Raw genomic sequence first — 23,652 nt, forward strand, 5'->3', positions numbered from 1 at the left:
TCCACAGAGGACCAACAAGGAGCAAAACTGACTTAGGTTGATACCTTACTCAGTTTACTCAGGAGACCTTCACAAAGGACCTCTCCACACGCTGCAGCAGCCCTCCAGCAGAAACAGCACTCCGGAGGACTCAGCCTACAGCACAAAAACACAAATCTAACACAGGTCGATACCTAACGGTGCCAACTAAAGCCTTGTTAAATTTGTTAGGTAAGTATGAGCCACAAAGGTAGACGCCAGCCCCGGGCTGACAACACACACTACCAGAGAGGCTACACCACAGCACACACACAGCACCACAGGAAAAGACAAATGACACAGTGTCAGAGCTCTTTTCAAATCACGGTGAGAATAATGTTTAATTTGATCCGTATGGTACACCACCTGCGCAATATTACTGTCAGCGTGGACCACAACAAAGAGTCCAGACCGGATCCTCCCAGCCTGCTACGCAAGATGAAGGAACTGATGGATCTCATCAAACCAGCTTGCCCGACAGGGAAAACCTTGCTCCTCCTGGAAGGCAATGCTAGAAACTGGGGCTACAATACTCGAGTAATCCTTGATGGACACTACACTGATGAGATCGACAGACTGTCCGCAGAGCTCTCCCAGGTGCTCACAGGAAACTGGAGAGAACCATGGGAAGTAGCTCAACGCTGGGCCTGGAACAACCTCGGCAAGAGACTGCACAGGAGCTCTCTGGAGCACACCAGGGCCATCATCATCAGCGTAAACAGCCCCAAAACAACACCTTCACAGCCACCGACCACCACTCAGAACCGGTACAGCGTGCTGACGGAGGAAACCGAGAGGGAGACAGAGACCGGCAACAGCTCTCAGAGTGCTAGCACAGGAGAGAATGAAAATCCTGCCCCCTGGACGATCCCTCCAAGGATCGCCCCTGCAGACACGCCGGCACTGTCACAGACAGAATTCCCTCAGATTCCAAAAACCCGACGCACGCCGAACAACAGGAGCCGTGAGAATAAAAAGAGGAGCAACGCAGAACCAGCCGCGACTCCCCCTCCGGCCTTCCAGCCGTCTGAGATTTCCCCGGCAGGCTCACCACTTGCACCTTCTTCCCTGCAGCTCTCTACCCACTCGGTCACTCCAACACCTAGACCGAGATCCCGCCTGCATGCCTCCCCCACCGCCTCTGCATCCTGCGCGCCTGCCTCCCTCATCTCCCCAGCATCTAACTTGGATGCTTCTCTCCTCCCTTCTCACTCTCCATTTTCTGCTTCCCTCCTCTCTACCCACACCTCTCACTCATCTGTGCCTAATCTTAACCTTTCACCCTGCATGCCTGACCTGAACCCTCCTGCCTTATCTATTAACCTTTCCCTCGACCCTAACTCTAACCCTAACCAAATTCCATCTTCTCTCTCTACCCCGGCTCCTGCTGCCTCGTCTCCTAATCCTTCCCCTGACTCTAACCCTAACCCACCTCCATCCTCTCCCTCGCTCCCGTCTCCTGCTGCCTTGTCCCCTAATCTTTCCCCGGACACTAACCCTAACTTGAATCAACTTTCATCCTCTCTCTCCATCCCGTTTCCTGACCTCTCCACTGCACCGGCTTCTCCAGCCTCCTCTCCCTCCTCCCCCACTCCTCCCAGGGCGCACATCTTCCCCGTAGTAACTGTACAACGGACACTAGTCTCTACGGAGACTCCCAAAACAACTCACAGACCAACACGCCACCCAAACACCAGTAGGAAAAACCTGGATTGGTCCCTGAAAACCCGGAAAAGTTGTCTCATCATCGGTGACTCGAATCTGGCTAACATCCCACCACACACGAACGAGGATGTCCAGATTGACAGCTATCCGGGCGCTAAATTCTCCCACGTGGAACCGCTGCTACAAGCACACAGGGACAACACCACGGTGAAGAAAGTAGTGCTCTCTTTCGGGATCAATAACAGGGAAAACAAACCAAAGGAAACAACAATAAAGCAGGTGCAGAAGGCTCGCAGAGCATCCAAACTTGCATTCCCGGACGCAGAAATCTACATCCCGGTGATCAACTACTCGGACACACTACCCCCGGAACAACAGAGGAACCTGGATACACTGAATAAGTACATCATGGAGAATACGAATCACATCCCAAAACTGCGGAAACAGGACTTTAAAACAGCAAGGGACAACGTCCACTGGACCACAGAAACAGCAGAAAAGATGCTGCAACACTGGATGACGCATTTAAACTAGACATCCCCACAAGCCTACAAACTGAGGAGGGGAGCAAGAACATAGTACTCCTGGCCAACAACTTTCAACCGACAGAGCCCCAAATAAAACTACTGGAAAAAGGACTTTCCTTCATCCCCACGCTAGATATCCACAAACAACAGAGGAATAACCTAAGACAGGACATAGGAATATACCACAGGAAACTAAAACTGGCAGCCTTTTTCCAAAACAAGAGAAAAAAGGACAGGATACCCTTCATGCCCACATCCAAATGGGAGCCTAGAGGGGGACAAATTGCCCAGGAAATCACCGACTTGATCACCCTAGACAGGGAAGCACTAGACGTACTGCCAGAACAACATAGAGATCACTGTAACCTAACGCAGGAGGAGGTAACAGCCCTCAGGAACCTAACCAAAAACAGAAACATAGTCATTAAACCAGCAGACAAGGGAAGCGCTATAGTGATCATGGACAGAGAACAGTACATCTGGGAGGCTGAGAGACAGCTCAACAACCAGGAACACTACAGGAAACTACAGGAACCCACTTACCTAAAAACAGTGGAGGACATAAATAAAATCATAGATACGCTGTTGGACAAAAAATACATAAATACGAAACAGAGCAGCTACCTAAAGGGAAAAGAAGCACCCAGAGCCAGGATATTCTACCTACTACCCAAGATTCACAAAGCACCAGACACATGGCCTAAACCGTATGAGATTCCATCAGGAAGGCCGATTGTCTCTGACTGCAACAGTGAATCCTACAGGACGGCAGAATACATAGATTTCTTTCTAAATCCTCTGTCGAACCGCCATCCTAGCTACATAAAGGACACCTATGATTTTGTAGCCAAAATCAGAGGCATCACCGTCCCACAGTCTGCGTTTTTATTCAGTATAGATGTAGACAGCCTATACACCAACATAGAAACAACAGAGGGACTAAAAGCAGTTAGGAAATGGTTCAACAAATACCCGGACAAAGACAGACCGGATGCAGAAATCCTGGAACTCCTGTTCATCAACCTGACGAAAAACGACTTTGAATTCAACCAGGAATTTTACCTCCAAATCAAAGGGACAGCAATGGGCAAGAAATTCGCACCAGCCTATGCGGACATTTACATGGCTGACTGGGAAGAAACAGTCTTCGAGAAATGCACACACAAACCCACACACTACTTTAGATATTTAGATGACATCTGGGGCACATGGACACACGGCACAGACACATTTTTAGACTTCATGAACATCTTAAACACGCACCACACATCGATCAAAGTTAAACACACCACACATAACTCCTCAATTAATTTCTTAGACACCACCACATACAAAGGCCCTGATTTTAACCGCACTAACACATTAGACACAAAGGTTTATTTCAAAGATACTGACACACATTCATTACTACACAAAAACAGCTTCCACCCAAAACACACATTCAGAGGACTTGTTAAATCCCAACTCTTAAGATTCCACAGAATCTGCAGCCAGTCCACGGAATTTGAAAAGGCCACTCAGACTCTATATGGGTCGTTGAGGAAAAGAGGCTACGCCCGGAGCTTCCTGAGGAAAATCCGAAAGTCGTTTCTGGAAACAAAGGAGAAGAACCTCAAAACTCCCATCCCCCTGATAACAACTTACTCGAGCCTAAGTATCCACATTAACAACAGAATCAAAAGGAACTTTGAAGACACTCAAAGGAACAATTCTGTGATGCAGGAATTTAGGATCATATCAGCATATAGGAAAAACAAAAACTTACAGGACATCTTAGTCAAAAGTAAACTAAAACCAAAACCGGGACAACCACACAAAAACAAACCGCAGTTCTTTAAAGAGAAAAAATCTGTAAAGAACAGGGGAACCAAACAGGTATTTCCCATCCTCCAGAAAATCAATCTGGACACAAGAAACTGCGTGTACATCATCACATGCAACAAATGCGGGAGCCAGTACATAGGAGAAACAGGGAATTCCATCCGAATCCGACTGGCACAACACAGATATAACATTAAGAACCAGAAAGAAATGCACACTAAATTAGTCCCACATTTTCTGGAACACGGCCTTCAATCACTAGAAGTGAGCGGACTCGAACACAACATTAATTGGACAGCTGCACAACGGCAGCAGACAGAGAGATACTGGATTCGTCAACTCGACACCAGATATCCCACTGGACTGAACATTAAATAAATTTGACATGCTTTCTCAGCCCGACCTGCCGAGTATCAGAGTGAGGTTGGAATCAGGGAATCCACAGATGGCCTATGCATTCCCTGTCTTTTTTAGAAGCACAAGTCAGTTAAAACTGACAGCTCTAGAAAGCAGGATCCGTTGTCCCGAACCTAACCAGCTCGTGCCTCTGGGGAAGCAGCCCTGCCATTGGCAGACTGTCCAGATCAAACCGATCAATGAGAAAGGAGGGGGCGGAGAAAGCGGGCGGAGCCCAAAATACACAGACACAAATAGAGCAGCAAAACACTGAGCAGCCACACTGCCTGATGAAGATCTAACCAGATCGAAACGTCGCGACCTACACACCGAGAGAAAGGACAAGCTTCCACCTCCAGCAAGAACCAGAAGGACGAACCCTCCCTCCACGGAAGAGAACTCTCTCCACAGAGGACCAACAAGGAGCAAAACTGACTTAGGTTGATACCTTACTCAGTTTACTCAGGAGACCTTCACAAAGGACCTCTCCACACGCTGCAGCAGCCCTCCAGCAGAAACAGCACTCCGGAGGACTCAGCCTACAGCACAAAAACACAAATCTAACACAGGTCGATACCTAACGGTGCCAACTAAAGCCTTGTTAAATTTGTTAGGTAAGTATGAGCCACAAAGGTAGACGCCAGCCCCGGGCTGACAACACACACTACCAGAGAGGCTACACCACAGCACACACACAGCACCACAGGAAAAGACAAATGACACAGTGTCAGAGCTCTTTTCAAATCACGGTGAGAATAATGTTTAATTTGATCCGTATGGTACACCACCTGCGCAATATTACTGTCAGCGTGGACCACAACAAAGAGTCCAGACCGGATCCTCCCAGCCTGCTACGCAAGATGAAGGAACTGATGGATCTCATCAAACCAGCTTGCCCGACAGGGAAAACCTTGCTCCTCCTGGAAGGCAATGCTAGAAACTGGGGCTACAATACTCGAGTAATCCTTGATGGACACTACACTGATGAGATCGACAGACTGTCCGCAGAGCTCTCCCAGGTGCTCACAGGAAACTGGAGAGAACCATGGGAAGTAGCTCAACGCTGGGCCTGGAACAACCTCGGCAAGAGACTGCACAGGAGCTCTCTGGAGCACACCAGGGCCATCATCATCAGCGTAAACAGCCCCAAAACAACACCTTCACAGCCACCGACCACCACTCAGAACCGGTACAGCGTGCTGACGGAGGAAACCGAGAGGGAGACAGAGACCGGCAACAGCTCTCAGAGTGCTAGCACAGGAGAGAATGAAAATCCTGCCCCCTGGACGATCCCTCCAAGGATCGCCCCTGCAGACACGCCGGCACTGTCACAGACAGAATTCCCTCAGATTCCAAAAACCCGACGCACGCCGAACAACAGGAGCCGTGAGAATAAAAAGAGGAGCAACGCAGAACCAGCCGCGACTCCCCCTCCGGCCTTCCAGCCGTCTGAGATTTCCCCGGCAGGCTCACCACTTGCACCTTCTTCCCTGCAGCTCTCTACCCACTCGGTCACTCCAACACCTAGACCGAGATCCCGCCTGCATGCCTCCCCCACCGCCTCTGCATCCTGCGCGCCTGCCTCCCTCATCTCCCCAGCATCTAACTTGGATGCTTCTCTCCTCCCTTCTCACTCTCCATTTTCTGCTTCCCTCCTCTCTACCCACACCTCTCACTCATCTGTGCCTAATCTTAACCTTTCACCCTGCATGCCTGACCTGAACCCTCCTGCCTTATCTATTAACCTTTCCCTCGACCCTAACTCTAACCCTAACCAAATTCCATCTTCTCTCTCTACCCCGGCTCCTGCTGCCTCGTCTCCTAATCCTTCCCCTGACTCTAACCCTAACCCACCTCCATCCTCTCCCTCGCTCCCGTCTCCTGCTGCCTTGTCCCCTAATCTTTCCCCGGACACTAACCCTAACTTGAATCAACTTTCATCCTCTCTCTCCATCCCGTTTCCTGACCTCTCCACTGCACCGGCTTCTCCAGCCTCCTCTCCCTCCTCCCCCACTCCTCCCAGGGCGCACATCTTCCCCGTAGTAACTGTACAACGGACACTAGTCTCTACGGAGACTCCCAAAACAACTCACAGACCAACACGCCACCCAAACACCAGTAGGAAAAACCTGGATTGGTCCCTGAAAACCCGGAAAAGTTGTCTCATCATCGGTGACTCGAATCTGGCTAACATCCCACCACACACGAACGAGGATGTCCAGATTGACAGCTATCCGGGCGCTAAATTCTCCCACGTGGAACCGCTGCTACAAGCACACAGGGACAACACCACGGTGAAGAAAGTAGTGCTCTCTTTCGGGATCAATAACAGGGAAAACAAACCAAAGGAAACAACAATAAAGCAGGTGCAGAAGGCTCGCAGAGCATCCAAACTTGCATTCCCGGACGCAGAAATCTACATCCCGGTGATCAACTACTCGGACACACTACCCCCGGAACAACAGAGGAACCTGGATACACTGAATAAGTACATCATGGAGAATACGAATCACATCCCAAAACTGCGGAAACAGGACTTTAAAACAGCAAGGGACAACGTCCACTGGACCACAGAAACAGCAGAAAAGATGCTGCAACACTGGATGACGCATTTAAACTAGACATCCCCACAAGCCTACAAACTGAGGAGGGGAGCAAGAACATAGTACTCCTGGCCAACAACTTTCAACCGACAGAGCCCCAAATAAAACTACTGGAAAAAGGACTTTCCTTCATCCCCACGCTAGATATCCACAAACAACAGAGGAATAACCTAAGACAGGACATAGGAATATACCACAGGAAACTAAAACTGGCAGCCTTTTTCCAAAACAAGAGAAAAAAGGACAGGATACCCTTCATGCCCACATCCAAATGGGAGCCTAGAGGGGGACAAATTGCCCAGGAAATCACCGACTTGATCACCCTAGACAGGGAAGCACTAGACGTACTGCCAGAACAACATAGAGATCACTGTAACCTAACGCAGGAGGAGGTAACAGCCCTCAGGAACCTAACCAAAAACAGAAACATAGTCATTAAACCAGCAGACAAGGGAAGCGCTATAGTGATCATGGACAGAGAACAGTACATCTGGGAGGCTGAGAGACAGCTCAACAACCAGGAACACTACAGGAAACTACAGGAACCCACTTACCTAAAAACAGTGGAGGACATAAATAAAATCATAGATACGCTGTTGGACAAAAAATACATAAATACGAAACAGAGCAGCTACCTAAAGGGAAAAGAAGCACCCAGAGCCAGGATATTCTACCTACTACCCAAGATTCACAAAGCACCAGACACATGGCCTAAACCGTATGAGATTCCATCAGGAAGGCCGATTGTCTCTGACTGCAACAGTGAATCCTACAGGACGGCAGAATACATAGATTTCTTTCTAAATCCTCTGTCGAACCGCCATCCTAGCTACATAAAGGACACCTATGATTTTGTAGCCAAAATCAGAGGCATCACCGTCCCACAGTCTGCGTTTTTATTCAGTATAGATGTAGACAGCCTATACACCAACATAGAAACAACAGAGGGACTAAAAGCAGTTAGGAAATGGTTCAACAAATACCCGGACAAAGACAGACCGGATGCAGAAATCCTGGAACTCCTGTTCATCAACCTGACGAAAAACGACTTTGAATTCAACCAGGAATTTTACCTCCAAATCAAAGGGACAGCAATGGGCAAGAAATTCGCACCAGCCTATGCGGACATTTACATGGCTGACTGGGAAGAAACAGTCTTCGAGAAATGCACACACAAACCCACACACTACTTTAGATATTTAGATGACATCTGGGGCACATGGACACACGGCACAGACACATTTTTAGACTTCATGAACATCTTAAACACGCACCACACATCGATCAAAGTTAAACACACCACACATAACTCCTCAATTAATTTCTTAGACACCACCACATACAAAGGCCCTGATTTTAACCGCACTAACACATTAGACACAAAGGTTTATTTCAAAGATACTGACACACATTCATTACTACACAAAAACAGCTTCCACCCAAAACACACATTCAGAGGACTTGTTAAATCCCAACTCTTAAGATTCCACAGAATCTGCAGCCAGTCCACGGAATTTGAAAAGGCCACTCAGACTCTATATGGGTCGTTGAGGAAAAGAGGCTACGCCCGGAGCTTCCTGAGGAAAATCCGAAAGTCGTTTCTGGAAACAAAGGAGAAGAACCTCAAAACTCCCATCCCCCTGATAACAACTTACTCGAGCCTAAGTATCCACATTAACAACAGAATCAAAAGGAACTTTGAAGACACTCAAAGGAACAATTCTGTGATGCAGGAATTTAGGATCATATCAGCATATAGGAAAAACAAAAACTTACAGGACATCTTAGTCAAAAGTAAACTAAAACCAAAACCGGGACAACCACACAAAAACAAACCGCAGTTCTTTAAAGAGAAAAAATCTGTAAAGAACAGGGGAACCAAACAGGTATTTCCCATCCTCCAGAAAATCAATCTGGACACAAGAAACTGCGTGTACATCATCACATGCAACAAATGCGGGAGCCAGTACATAGGAGAAACAGGGAATTCCATCCGAATCCGACTGGCACAACACAGATATAACATTAAGAACCAGAAAGAAATGCACACTAAATTAGTCCCACATTTTCTGGAACACGGCCTTCAATCACTAGAAGTGAGCGGACTCGAACACAACATTAATTGGACAGCTGCACAACGGCAGCAGACAGAGAGATACTGGATTCGTCAACTCGACACCAGATATCCCACTGGACTGAACATTAAATAAATTTGACATGCTTTCTCAGCCCGACCTGCCGAGTATCAGAGTGAGGTTGGAATCAGGGAATCCACAGATGGCCTATGCATTCCCTGTCTTTTTTAGAAGCACAAGTCAGTTAAAACTGACAGCTCTAGAAAGCAGGATCCGTTGTCCCGAACCTAACCAGCTCGTGCCTCTGGGGAAGCAGCCCTGCCATTGGCAGACTGTCCAGATCAAACCGATCAATGAGAAAGGAGGGGGCGGAGAAAGCGGGCGGAGCCCAAAATACACAGACACAAATAGAGCAGCAAAACACTGAGCAGCCACACTGCCTGATGAAGATCTAACCAGATCGAAACGTCGCGACCTACACACCGAGAGAAAGGACAAGCTTCCACCTCCAGCAAGAACCAGAAGGACGAACCCTCCCTCCACGGAAGAGAACTCTCTCCACAGAGGACCAACAAGGAGCAAAACTGACTTAGGTTGATACCTTACTCAGTTTACTCAGGAGACCTTCACAAAGGACCTCTCCACACGCTGCAGCAGCCCTCCAGCAGAAACAGCACTCCGGAGGACTCAGCCTACAGCACAAAAACACAAATCTAACACAGGTCGATACCTAACGGTGCCAACTAAAGCCTTGTTAAATTTGTTAGGTAAGTATGAGCCACAAAGGTAGACGCCAGCCCCGGGCTGACAACACACACTACCAGAGAGGCTACACCACAGCACACACACAGCACCACAGGAAAAGACAAATGACACAGTGTCAGAGCTCTTTTCAAATCACGGTGAGAATAATGTTTAATTTGATCCGTATGGTACACCACCTGCGCAATATTACTGTCAGCGTGGACCACAACAAAGAGTCCAGACCGGATCCTCCCAGCCTGCTACGCAAGATGAAGGAACTGATGGATCTCATCAAACCAGCTTGCCCGACAGGGAAAACCTTGCTCCTCCTGGAAGGCAATGCTAGAAACTGGGGCTACAATACTCGAGTAATCCTTGATGGACACTACACTGATGAGATCGACAGACTGTCCGCAGAGCTCTCCCAGGTGCTCACAGGAAACTGGAGAGAACCATGGGAAGTAGCTCAACGCTGGGCCTGGAACAACCTCGGCAAGAGACTGCACAGGAGCTCTCTGGAGCACACCAGGGCCATCATCATCAGCGTAAACAGCCCCAAAACAACACCTTCACAGCCACCGACCACCACTCAGAACCGGTACAGCGTGCTGACGGAGGAAACCGAGAGGGAGACAGAGACCGGCAACAGCTCTCAGAGTGCTAGCACAGGAGAGAATGAAAATCCTGCCCCCTGGACGATCCCTCCAAGGATCGCCCCTGCAGACACGCCGGCACTGTCACAGACAGAATTCCCTCAGATTCCAAAAACCCGACGCACGCCGAACAACAGGAGCCGTGAGAATAAAAAGAGGAGCAACGCAGAACCAGCCGCGACTCCCCCTCCGGCCTTCCAGCCGTCTGAGATTTCCCCGGCAGGCTCACCACTTGCACCTTCTTCCCTGCAGCTCTCTACCCACTCGGTCACTCCAACACCTAGACCGAGATCCCGCCTGCATGCCTCCCCCACCGCCTCTGCATCCTGCGCGCCTGCCTCCCTCATCTCCCCAGCATCTAACTTGGATGCTTCTCTCCTCCCTTCTCACTCTCCATTTTCTGCTTCCCTCCTCTCTACCCACACCTCTCACTCATCTGTGCCTAATCTTAACCTTTCACCCTGCATGCCTGACCTGAACCCTCCTGCCTTATCTATTAACCTTTCCCTCGACCCTAACTCTAACCCTAACCAAATTCCATCTTCTCTCTCTACCCCGGCTCCTGCTGCCTCGTCTCCTAATCCTTCCCCTGACTCTAACCCTAACCCACCTCCATCCTCTCCCTCGCTCCCGTCTCCTGCTGCCTTGTCCCCTAATCTTTCCCCGGACACTAACCCTAACTTGAATCAACTTTCATCCTCTCTCTCCATCCCGTTTCCTGACCTCTCCACTGCACCGGCTTCTCCAGCCTCCTCTCCCTCCTCCCCCACTCCTCCCAGGGCGCACATCTTCCCCGTAGTAACTGTACAACGGACACTAGTCTCTACGGAGACTCCCAAAACAACTCACAGACCAACACGCCACCCAAACACCAGTAGGAAAAACCTGGATTGGTCCCTGAAAACCCGGAAAAGTTGTCTCATCATCGGTGACTCGAATCTGGCTAACATCCCACCACACACGAACGAGGATGTCCAGATTGACAGCTATCCGGGCGCTAAATTCTCCCACGTGGAACCGCTGCTACAAGCACACAGGGACAACACCACGGTGAAGAAAGTAGTGCTCTCTTTCGGGATCAATAACAGGGAAAACAAACCAAAGGAAACAACAATAAAGCAGGTGCAGAAGGCTCGCAGAGCATCCAAACTTGCATTCCCGGACGCAGAAATCTACATCCCGGTGATCAACTACTCGGACACACTACCCCCGGAACAACAGAGGAACCTGGATACACTGAATAAGTACATCATGGAGAATACGAATCACATCCCAAAACTGCGGAAACAGGACTTTAAAACAGCAAGGGACAACGTCCACTGGACCACAGAAACAGCAGAAAAGATGCTGCAACACTGGATGACGCATTTAAACTAGACATCCCCACAAGCCTACAAACTGAGGAGGGGAGCAAGAACATAGTACTCCTGGCCAACAACTTTCAACCGACAGAGCCCCAAATAAAACTACTGGAAAAAGGACTTTCCTTCATCCCCACGCTAGATATCCACAAACAACAGAGGAATAACCTAAGACAGGACATAGGAATATACCACAGGAAACTAAAACTGGCAGCCTTTTTCCAAAACAAGAGAAAAAAGGACAGGATACCCTTCATGCCCACATCCAAATGGGAGCCTAGAGGGGGACAAATTGCCCAGGAAATCACCGACTTGATCACCCTAGACAGGGAAGCACTAGACGTACTGCCAGAACAACATAGAGATCACTGTAACCTAACGCAGGAGGAGGTAACAGCCCTCAGGAACCTAACCAAAAACAGAAACATAGTCATTAAACCAGCAGACAAGGGAAGCGCTATAGTGATCATGGACAGAGAACAGTACATCTGGGAGGCTGAGAGACAGCTCAACAACCAGGAACACTACAGGAAACTACAGGAACCCACTTACCTAAAAACAGTGGAGGACATAAATAAAATCATAGATACGCTGTTGGACAAAAAATACATAAATACGAAACAGAGCAGCTACCTAAAGGGAAAAGAAGCACCCAGAGCCAGGATATTCTACCTACTACCCAAGATTCACAAAGCACCAGACACATGGCCTAAACCGTATGAGATTCCATCAGGAAGGCCGATTGTCTCTGACTGCAACAGTGAATCCTACAGGACGGCAGAATACATAGATTTCTTTCTAAATCCTCTGTCGAACCGCCATCCTAGCTACATAAAGGACACCTATGATTTTGTAGCCAAAATCAGAGGCATCACCGTCCCACAGTCTGCGTTTTTATTCAGTATAGATGTAGACAGCCTATACACCAACATAGAAACAACAGAGGGACTAAAAGCAGTTAGGAAATGGTTCAACAAATACCCGGACAAAGACAGACCGGATGCAGAAATCCTGGAACTCCTGTTCATCAACCTGACGAAAAACGACTTTGAATTCAACCAGGAATTTTACCTCCAAATCAAAGGGACAGCAATGGGCAAGAAATTCGCACCAGCCTATGCGGACATTTACATGGCTGACTGGGAAGAAACAGTCTTCGAGAAATGCACACACAAACCCACACACTACTTTAGATATTTAGATGACATCTGGGGCACATGGACACACGGCACAGACACATTTTTAGACTTCATGAACATCTTAAACACGCACCACACATCGATCAAAGTTAAACACACCACACATAACTCCTCAATTAATTTCTTAGACACCACCACATACAAAGGCCCTGATTTTAACCGCACTAACACATTAGACACAAAGGTTTATTTCAAAGATACTGACACACATTCATTACTACACAAAAACAGCTTCCACCCAAAACACACATTCAGAGGACTTGTTAAATCCCAACTCTTAAGATTCCACAGAATCTGCAGCCAGTCCACGGAATTTGAAAAGGCCACTCAGACTCTATATGGGTCGTTGAGGAAAAGAGGCTACGCCCGGAGCTTCCTGAGGAAAATCCGAAAGTCGTTTCTGGAAACAAAGGAGAAGAACCTCAAAACTCCCATCCCCCTGATAACAACTTACTCGAGCCTAAGTATCCACATTAACAACAGAATCAAAAGGAACTTTGAAGACACTCAAAGGAACAATTCTGTGATGCAGGAATTTAGGATCATATCAGCATATAGGAAAAACAAAAACTTACAGGACATCTTAGTCAAAAGTAAACTAAAACCAAAACCGGGACAACCACACAAAAACAAACCGCAGTTCTTTAAAGAGAAAAAATCTGTAAAGAACAGGGGAACCAAACAGGTATTTCCCATCCTCCAGAAAATCAATCTGGACACAAGAAACTGCGTGTACATCATCACATGCAACAAATGCGGGAGCCAGTACATAGGAGAAACAGGGAATTCCATCCGAATCCGACTGGCACAACACAGATATAACATTAAGAACCAGAAAGAAATGCACACTAAATTAGTCCCACATTTTCTGGAACACGGCCTTCAATCACTAGAAGTGAGCGGACTCGAACACAACATTAATTGGACAGCTGCACAACGGCAGCAGACAGAGAGATACTGGATTCGTCAACTCGACACCAGATATCCCACTGGACTGAACATTAAATAAATTTGACATGCTTTCTCAGCCCGACCTGCCGAGTATCAGAGTGAGGTTGGAATCAGGGAATCCACAGATGGCCTATGCATTCCCTGTCTTTTTTAGAAGCACAAGTCAGTTAAAACTGACAGCTCTAGAAAGCAGGATCCGTTGTCCCGAACCTAACCAGCTCGTGCCTCTGGGGAAGCAGCCCTGCCATTGGCAGACTGTCCAGATCAAACCGATCAATGAGAAAGGAGGGGGCGGAGAAAGCGGGCGGAGCCCAAAATACACAGACACAAATAGAGCAGCAAAACACTGAGCAGCCACACTGCCTGATGAAGATCTAACCAGATCGAAACGTCGCGACCTACACACCGAGAGAAAGGACAAGCTTCCACCTCCAGCAAGAACCAGAAGGACGAACCCTCCCTCCACGGAAGAGAACTCTCTCCACAGAGGACCAACAAGGAGCAAAACTGACTTAGGTTGATACCTTACTCAGTTTACTCAGGAGACCTTCACAAAGGACCTCTCCACACGCTGCAGCAGCCCTCCAGCAGAAACAGCACTCCGGAGGACTCAGCCTACAGCACAAAAACACAAATCTAACACAGGTCGATACCTAACGGTGCCAACTAAAGCCTTGTTAAATTTGTTAGGTAAGTATGAGCCACAAAGGTAGACGCCAGCCCCGGGCTGACAACACACACTACCAGAGAGGCTACACCACAGCACACACACAGCACCACAGGAAAAGACAAATGACACAGTGTCAGAGCTCTTTTCAAATCACGGTGAGAATAATGTTTAATTTGATCCGTATGGTACACCACCTGCGCAATATTACTGTCAGCGTGGACCACAACAAAGAGTCCAGACCGGATCCTCCCAGCCTGCTACGCAAGATGAAGGAACTGATGGATCTCATCAAACCAGCTTGCCCGACAGGGAAAACCTTGCTCCTCCTGGAAGGCAATGCTAGAAACTGGGGCTACAATACTCGAGTAATCCTTGATGGACACTACACTGATGAGATCGACAGACTGTCCGCAGAGCTCTCCCAGGTGCTCACAGGAAACTGGAGAGAACCATGGGAAGTAGCTCAACGCTGGGCCTGGAACAACCTCGGCAAGAGACTGCACAGGAGCTCTCTGGAGCACACCAGGGCCATCATCATCAGCGTAAACAGCCCCAAAACAACACCTTCACAGCCACCGACCACCACTCAGAACCGGTACAGCGTGCTGACGGAGGAAACCGAGAGGGAGACAGAGACCGGCAACAGCTCTCAGAGTGCTAGCACAGGAGAGAATGAAAATCCTGCCCCCTGGACGATCCCTCCAAGGATCGCCCCTGCAGACACGCCGGCACTGTCACAGACAGAATTCCCTCAGATTCCAAAAACCCGACGCACGCCGAACAACAGGAGCCGTGAGAATAAAAAGAGGAGCAACGCAGAACCAGCCGCGACTCCCCCTCCGGCCTTCCAGCCGTCTGAGATTTCCCCGGCAGGCTCACCACTTGCACCTTCTTCCCTGCAGCTCTCTACCCACTCGGTCACTCCAACACCTAGACCGAGATCCCGCCTGCATGCCTCCCCCACCGCCTCTGCATCCTGCGCGCCTGCCTCCCTCATCTCCCCAGCATCTAACTTGGATGCTTCTCTCCTCCCTTCTCACTCTCCATTTTCTGCTTCCCTCCTCTCTACCCACACCTCTCACTCATCTGTGCCTAATCTTAACCTTTCACCCTGCATGCCTGACCTGAACCCTCCTGCCTTATCTATTAACCTTTCCCTCGACCCTAACTCTAACCCTAACCAAATTCCATCTTCTCTCTCTACCCCGGCTCCTGCTGCCTCGTCTCCTAATCCTTCCCCTGACTCTAACCCTAACCCACCTCCATCCTCTCCCTCGCTCCCGTCTCCTGCTGCCTTGTCCCCTAATCTTTCCCCGGACACTAACCCTAACTTGAATCAACTTTCATCCTCTCTCTCCATCCCGTTTCCTGACCTCTCCACTGCACCGGCTTCTCCAGCCTCCTCTCCCTCCTCCCCCACTCCTCCCAGGGCGCACATCTTCCCCGTAGTAACTGTACAACGGACACTAGTCTCTACGGAGACTCCCAAAACAACTCACAGACCAACACGCCACCCAAACACCAGTAGGAAAAACCTGGATTGGTCCCTGAAAACCCGGAAAAGTTGTCTCATCATCGGTGACTCGAATCTGGCTAACATCCCACCACACACGAACGAGGATGTCCAGATTGACAGCTATCCGGGCGCTAAATTCTCCCACGTGGAACCGCTGCTACAAGCACACAGGGACAACACCACGGTGAAGAAAGTAGTGCTCTCTTTCGGGATCAATAACAGGGAAAACAAACCAAAGGAAACAACAATAAAGCAGGTGCAGAAGGCTCGCAGAGCATCCAAACTTGCATTCCCGGACGCAGAAATCTACATCCCGGTGATCAACTACTCGGACACACTACCCCCGGAACAACAGAGGAACCTGGATACACTGAATAAGTACATCATGGAGAATACGAATCACATCCCAAAACTGCGGAAACAGGACTTTAAAACAGCAAGGGACAACGTCCACTGGACCACAGAAACAGCAGAAAAGATGCTGCAACACTGGATGACGCATTTAAACTAGACATCCCCACAAGCCTACAAACTGAGGAGGGGAGCAAGAACATAGTACTCCTGGCCAACAACTTTCAACCGACAGAGCCCCAAATAAAACTACTGGAAAAAGGACTTTCCTTCATCCCCACGCTAGATATCCACAAACAACAGAGGAATAACCTAAGACAGGACATAGGAATATACCACAGGAAACTAAAACTGGCAGCCTTTTTCCAAAACAAGAGAAAAAAGGACAGGATACCCTTCATGCCCACATCCAAATGGGAGCCTAGAGGGGGACAAATTGCCCAGGAAATCACCGACTTGATCACCCTAGACAGGGAAGCACTAGACGTACTGCCAGAACAACATAGAGATCACTGTAACCTAACGCAGGAGGAGGTAACAGCCCTCAGGAACCTAACCAAAAACAGAAACATAGTCATTAAACCAGCAGACAAGGGAAGCGCTATAGTGATCATGGACAGAGAACAGTACATCTGGGAGGCTGAGAGACAGCTCAACAACCAGGAACACTACAGGAAACTACAGGAACCCACTTACCTAAAAACAGTGGAGGACATAAATAAAATCATAGATACGCTGTTGGACAAAAAATACATAAATACGAAACAGAGCAGCTACCTAAAGGGAAAAGAAGCACCCAGAGCCAGGATATTCTACCTACTACCCAAGATTCACAAAGCACCAGACACATGGCCTAAACCGTATGAGATTCCATCAGGAAGGCCGATTGTCTCTGACTGCAACAGTGAATCCTACAGGACGGCAGAATACATAGATTTCTTTCTAAATCCTCTGTCGAACCGCCATCCTAGCTACATAAAGGACACCTATGATTTTGTAGCCAAAATCAGAGGCATCACCGTCCCACAGTCTGCGTTTTTATTCAGTATAGATGTAGACAGCCTATACACCAACATAGAAACAACAGAGGGACTAAAAGCAGTTAGGAAATGGTTCAACAAATACCCGGACAAAGACAGACCGGATGCAGAAATCCTGGAACTCCTGTTCATCAACCTGACGAAAAACGACTTTGAATTCAACCAGGAATTTTACCTCCAAATCAAAGGGACAGCAATGGGCAAGAAATTCGCACCAGCCTATGCGGACATTTACATGGCTGACTGGGAAGAAACAGTCTTCGAGAAATGCACACACAAACCCACACACTACTTTAGATATTTAGATGACATCTGGGGCACATGGACACACGGCACAGACACATTTTTAGACTTCATGAACATCTTAAACACGCACCACACATCGATCAAAGTTAAACACACCACACATAACTCCTCAATTAATTTCTTAGACACCACCACATACAAAGGCCCTGATTTTAACCGCACTAACACATTAGACACAAAGGTTTATTTCAAAGATACTGACACACATTCATTACTACACAAAAACAGCTTCCACCCAAAACACACATTCAGAGGACTTGTTAAATCCCAACTCTTAAGATTCCACAGAATCTGCAGCCAGTCCACGGAATTTGAAAAGGCCACTCAGACTCTATATGGGTCGTTGAGGAAAAGAGGCTACGCCCGGAGCTTCCTGAGGAAAATCCGAAAGTCGTTTCTGGAAACAAAGGAGAAGAACCTCAAAACTCCCATCCCCCTGATAACAACTTACTCGAGCCTAAGTATCCACATTAACAACAGAATCAAAAGGAACTTTGAAGACACTCAAAGGAACAATTCTGTGATGCAGGAATTTAGGATCATATCAGCATATAGGAAAAACAAAAACTTACAGGACATCTTAGTCAAAAGTAAACTAAAACCAAAACCGGGACAACCACACAAAAACAAACCGCAGTTCTTTAAAGAGAAAAAATCTGTAAAGAACAGGGGAACCAAACAGGTATTTCCCATCCTCCAGAAAATCAATCTGGACACAAGAAACTGCGTGTACATCATCACATGCAACAAATGCGGGAGCCAGTACATAGGAGAAACAGGGAATTCCATCCGAATCCGACTGGCACAACACAGATATAACATTAAGAACCAGAAAGAAATGCACACTAAATTAGTCCCACATTTTCTGGAACACGGCCTTCAATCACTAGAAGTGAGCGGACTCGAACACAACATTAATTGGACAGCTGCACAACGGCAGCAGACAGAGAGATACTGGATTCGTCAACTCGACACCAGATATCCCACTGGACTGAACATTAAATAAATTTGACATGCTTTCTCAGCCCGACCTGCCGAGTATCAGAGTGAGGTTGGAATCAGGGAATCCACAGATGGCCTATGCATTCCCTGTCTTTTTTAGAAGCACAAGTCAGTTAAAACTGACAGCTCTAGAAAGCAGGATCCGTTGTCCCGAACCTAACCAGCTCGTGCCTCTGGGGAAGCAGCCCTGCCATTGGCAGACTGTCCAGATCAAACCGATCAATGAGAAAGGAGGGGGCGGAGAAAGCGGGCGGAGCCCAAAATACACAGACACAAATAGAGCAGCAAAACACTGAGCAGCCACACTGCCTGATGAAGATCTAACCAGATCGAAACGTCGCGACCTACACACCGAGAGAAAGGACAAGCTTCCACCTCCAGCAAGAACCAGAAGGACAAACCCTCCCTCCACGGAAGAGAACTCTCTCCACAGAGGACCAACAAGGAGCAAAACTGACTTAGGTTGATACCTTACTCAGTTTACTCAGGAGACCTTCACAAAGGACCTCTCCACACGCTGCAGCAGCCCTCCAGCAGAAACAGCACTCCGGAGGACTCAGCCTACAGCACAAAAACACAAATCTAACACAGGTCGATACCTAACGGTGCCAACTAAAGCCTTGTTAAATTTGTTAGGTAAGTATGAGCCACAAAGGTAGACGCCAGCCCCGGGCTGACAACACACACTACCAGAGAGGCTACACCACAGCACACACACAGCACCACAGGAAAAGACAAATGACACAGTGTCAGAGCTCTTTTCAAATCACGGTGAGAATAATGTTTAATTTGATCCGTATGGTACACCACCTGCGCAATATTACTGTCAGCGTGGACCACAACAAAGAGTCCAGACCGGATCCTCCCAGCCTGCTACGCAAGATGAAGGAACTGATGGATCTCATCAAACCAGCTTGCCCGACAGGGAAAACCTTGCTCCTCCTGGAAGGCAATGCTAGAAACTGGGGCTACAATACTCGAGTAATCCTTGATGGACACTACACTGATGAGATCGACAGACTGTCCGCAGAGCTCTCCCAGGTGCTCACAGGAAACTGGAGAGAACCATGGGAAGTAGCTCAACGCTGGGCCTGGAACAACCTCGGCAAGAGACTGCACAGGAGCTCTCTGGAGCACACCAGGGCCATCATCATCAGCGTAAACAGCCCCAAAACAACACCTTCACAGCCACCGACCACCACTCAGAACCGGTACAGCGTGCTGACGGAGGAAACCGAGAGGGAGACAGAGACCGGCAACAGCTCTCAGAGTGCTAGCACAGGAGAGAATGAAAATCCTGCCCCCTGGACGATCCCTCCAAGGATCGCCCCTGCAGACACGCCGGCACTGTCACAGACAGAATTCCCTCAGATTCCAAAAACCCGACGCACGCCGAACAACAGGAGCCGTGAGAATAAAAAGAGGAGCAACGCAGAACCAGCCGCGACTCCCCCTCCGGCCTTCCAGCCGTCTGAGATTTCCCCGGCAGGCTCACCACTTGCACCTTCTTCCCTGCAGCTCTCTACCCACTCGGTCACTCCAACACCTAGACCGAGATCCCGCCTGCATGCCTCCCCCACCGCCTCTGCATCCTGCGCGCCTGCCTCCCTCATCTCCCCAGCATCTAACTTGGATGCTTCTCTCCTCCCTTCTCACTCTCCATTTTCTGCTTCCCTCCTCTCTACCCACACCTCTCACTCATCTGTGCCTAATCTTAACCTTTCACCCTGCATGCCTGACCTGAACCCTCCTGCCTTATCTATTAACCTTTCCCTCGACCCTAACTCTAACCCTAACCAAATTCCATCTTCTCTCTCTACCCCGGCTCCTGCTGCCTCGTCTCCTAATCCTTCCCCTGACTCTAACCCTAACCCACCTCCATCCTCTCCCTCGCTCCCGTCTCCTGCTGCCTTGTCCCCTAATCTTTCCCCGGACACTAACCCTAACTTGAATCAACTTTCATCCTCTCTCTCCATCCCGTTTCCTGACCTCTCCACTGCACCGGCTTCTCCAGCCTCCTCTCCCTCCTCCCCCACTCCTCCCAGGGCGCACATCTTCCCCGTAGTAACTGTACAACGGACACTAGTCTCTACGGAGACTCCCAAAACAACTCACAGACCAACACGCCACCCAAACACCAGTAGGAAAAACCTGGATTGGTCCCTGAAAACCCGGAAAAGTTGTCTCATCATCGGTGACTCGAATCTGGCTAACATCCCACCACACACGAACGAGGATGTCCAGATTGACAGCTATCCGGGCGCTAAATTCTCCCACGTGGAACCGCTGCTACAAGCACACAGGGACAACACCACGGTGAAGAAAGTAGTGCTCTCTTTCGGGATCAATAACAGGGAAAACAAACCAAAGGAAACAACAATAAAGCAGGTGCAGAAGGCTCGCAGAGCATCCAAACTTGCATTCCCGGACGCAGAAATCTACATCCCGGTGATCAACTACTCGGACACACTACCCCCGGAACAACAGAGGAACCTGGATACACTGAATAAGTACATCATGGAGAATACGAATCACATCCCAAAACTGCGGAAACAGGACTTTAAAACAGCAAGGGACAACGTCCACTGGACCACAGAAACAGCAGAAAAGATGCTGCAACACTGGATGACGCATTTAAACTAGACATCCCCACAAGCCTACAAACTGAGGAGGGGAGCAAGAACATAGTACTCCTGGCCAACAACTTTCAACCGACAGAGCCCCAAATAAAACTACTGGAAAAAGGACTTTCCTTCATCCCCACGCTAGATATCCACAAACAACAGAGGAATAACCTAAGACAGGACATAGGAATATACCACAGGAAACTAAAACTGGCAGCCTTTTTCCAAAACAAGAGAAAAAAGGACAGGATACCCTTCATGCCCACATCCAAATGGGAGCCTAGAGGGGGACAAATTGCCCAGGAAATCACCGACTTGATCACCCTAGACAGGGAAGCACTAGACGTACTGCCAGAACAACATAGAGATCACTGTAACCTAACGCAGGAGGAGGTAACAGCCCTCAGGAACCTAACCAAAAACAGAAACATAGTCATTAAACCAGCAGACAAGGGAAGCGCTATAGTGATCATGGACAGAGAACAGTACATCTGGGAGGCTGAGAGACAGCTCAACAACCAGGAACACTACAGGAAACTACAGGAACCCACTTACCTAAAAACAGTGGAGGACATAAATAAAATCATAGATACGCTGTTGGACAAAAAATACATAAATACGAAACAGAGCAGCTACCTAAAGGGAAAAGAAGCACCCAGAGCCAGGATATTCTACCTACTACCCAAGATTCACAAAGCACCAGACACATGGCCTAAACCGTATGAGATTCCATCAGGAAGGCCGATTGTCTCTGACTGCAACAGTGAATCCTACAGGACGGCAGAATACATAGATTTCTTTCTAAATCCTCTGTCGAACCGCCATCCTAGCTACATAAAGGACACCTATGATTTTGTAGCCAAAATCAGAGGCATCACCGTCCCACAGTCTGCGTTTTTATTCAGTATAGATGTAGACAGCCTATACACCAACATAGAAACAACAGAGGGACTAAAAGCAGTTAGGAAATGGTTCAACAAATACCCGGACAAAGACAGACCGGATGCAGAAATCCTGGAACTCCTGTTCATCAACCTGACGAAAAACGACTTTGAATTCAACCAGGAATTTTACCTCCAAATCAAAGGGACAGCAATGGGCAAGAAATTCGCACCAGCCTATGCGGACATTTACATGGCTGACTGGGAAGAAACAGTCTTCGAGAAATGCACACACAAACCCACACACTACTTTAGATATTTAGATGACATCTGGGGCACATGGACACACGGCACAGACACATTTTTAGACTTCATGAACATCTTAAACACGCACCACACATCGATCAAAGTTAAACACACCACACATAACTCCTCAATTAATTTCTTAGACACCACCACATACAAAGGCCCTGATTTTAACCGCACTAACACATTAGACACAAAGGTTTATTTCAAAGATACTGACACACATTCATTACTACACAAAAACAGCTTCCACCCAAAACACACATTCAGAGGACTTGTTAAATCCCAACTCTTAAGATTCCACAGAATCTGCAGCCAGTCCACGGAATTTGAAAAGGCCACTCAGACTCTATATGGGTCGTTGAGGAAAAGAGGCTACGCCCGGAGCTTCCTGAGGAAAATCCGAAAGTCGTTTCTGGAAACAAAGGAGAAGAACCTCAAAACTCCCATCCCCCTGATAACAACTTACTCGAGCCTAAGTATCCACATTAACAACAGAATCAAAAGGAACTTTGAAGACACTCAAAGGAACAATTCTGTGATGCAGGAATTTAGGATCATATCAGCATATAGGAAAAACAAAAACTTACAGGACATCTTAGTCAAAAGTAAACTAAAACCAAAACCGGGACAACCACACAAAAACAAACCGCAGTTCTTTAAAGAGAAAAAATCTGTAAAGAACAGGGGAACCAAACAGGTATTTCCCATCCTCCAGAAAATCAATCTGGACACAAGAAACTGCGTGTACATCATCACATGCAACAAATGCGGGAGCCAGTACATAGGAGAAACAGGGAATTCCATCCGAATCCGACTGGCACAACACAGATATAACATTAAGAACCAGAAAGAAATGCACACTAAATTAGTCCCACATTTTCTGGAACACGGCCTTCAATCACTAGAAGTGAGCGGACTCGAACACAACATTAATTGGACA

The sequence above is a fragment of the Semicossyphus pulcher genome, unplaced genomic scaffold, assembly GCF_022749685.1.
Source record: "Semicossyphus pulcher isolate SPU_LCO1_2020_fin unplaced genomic scaffold, fSemPul1.0.p SCAF_19, whole genome shotgun sequence".
Classification (NCBI taxonomy): Eukaryota; Metazoa; Chordata; class Actinopteri; order Labriformes; family Labridae; genus Semicossyphus; species Semicossyphus pulcher.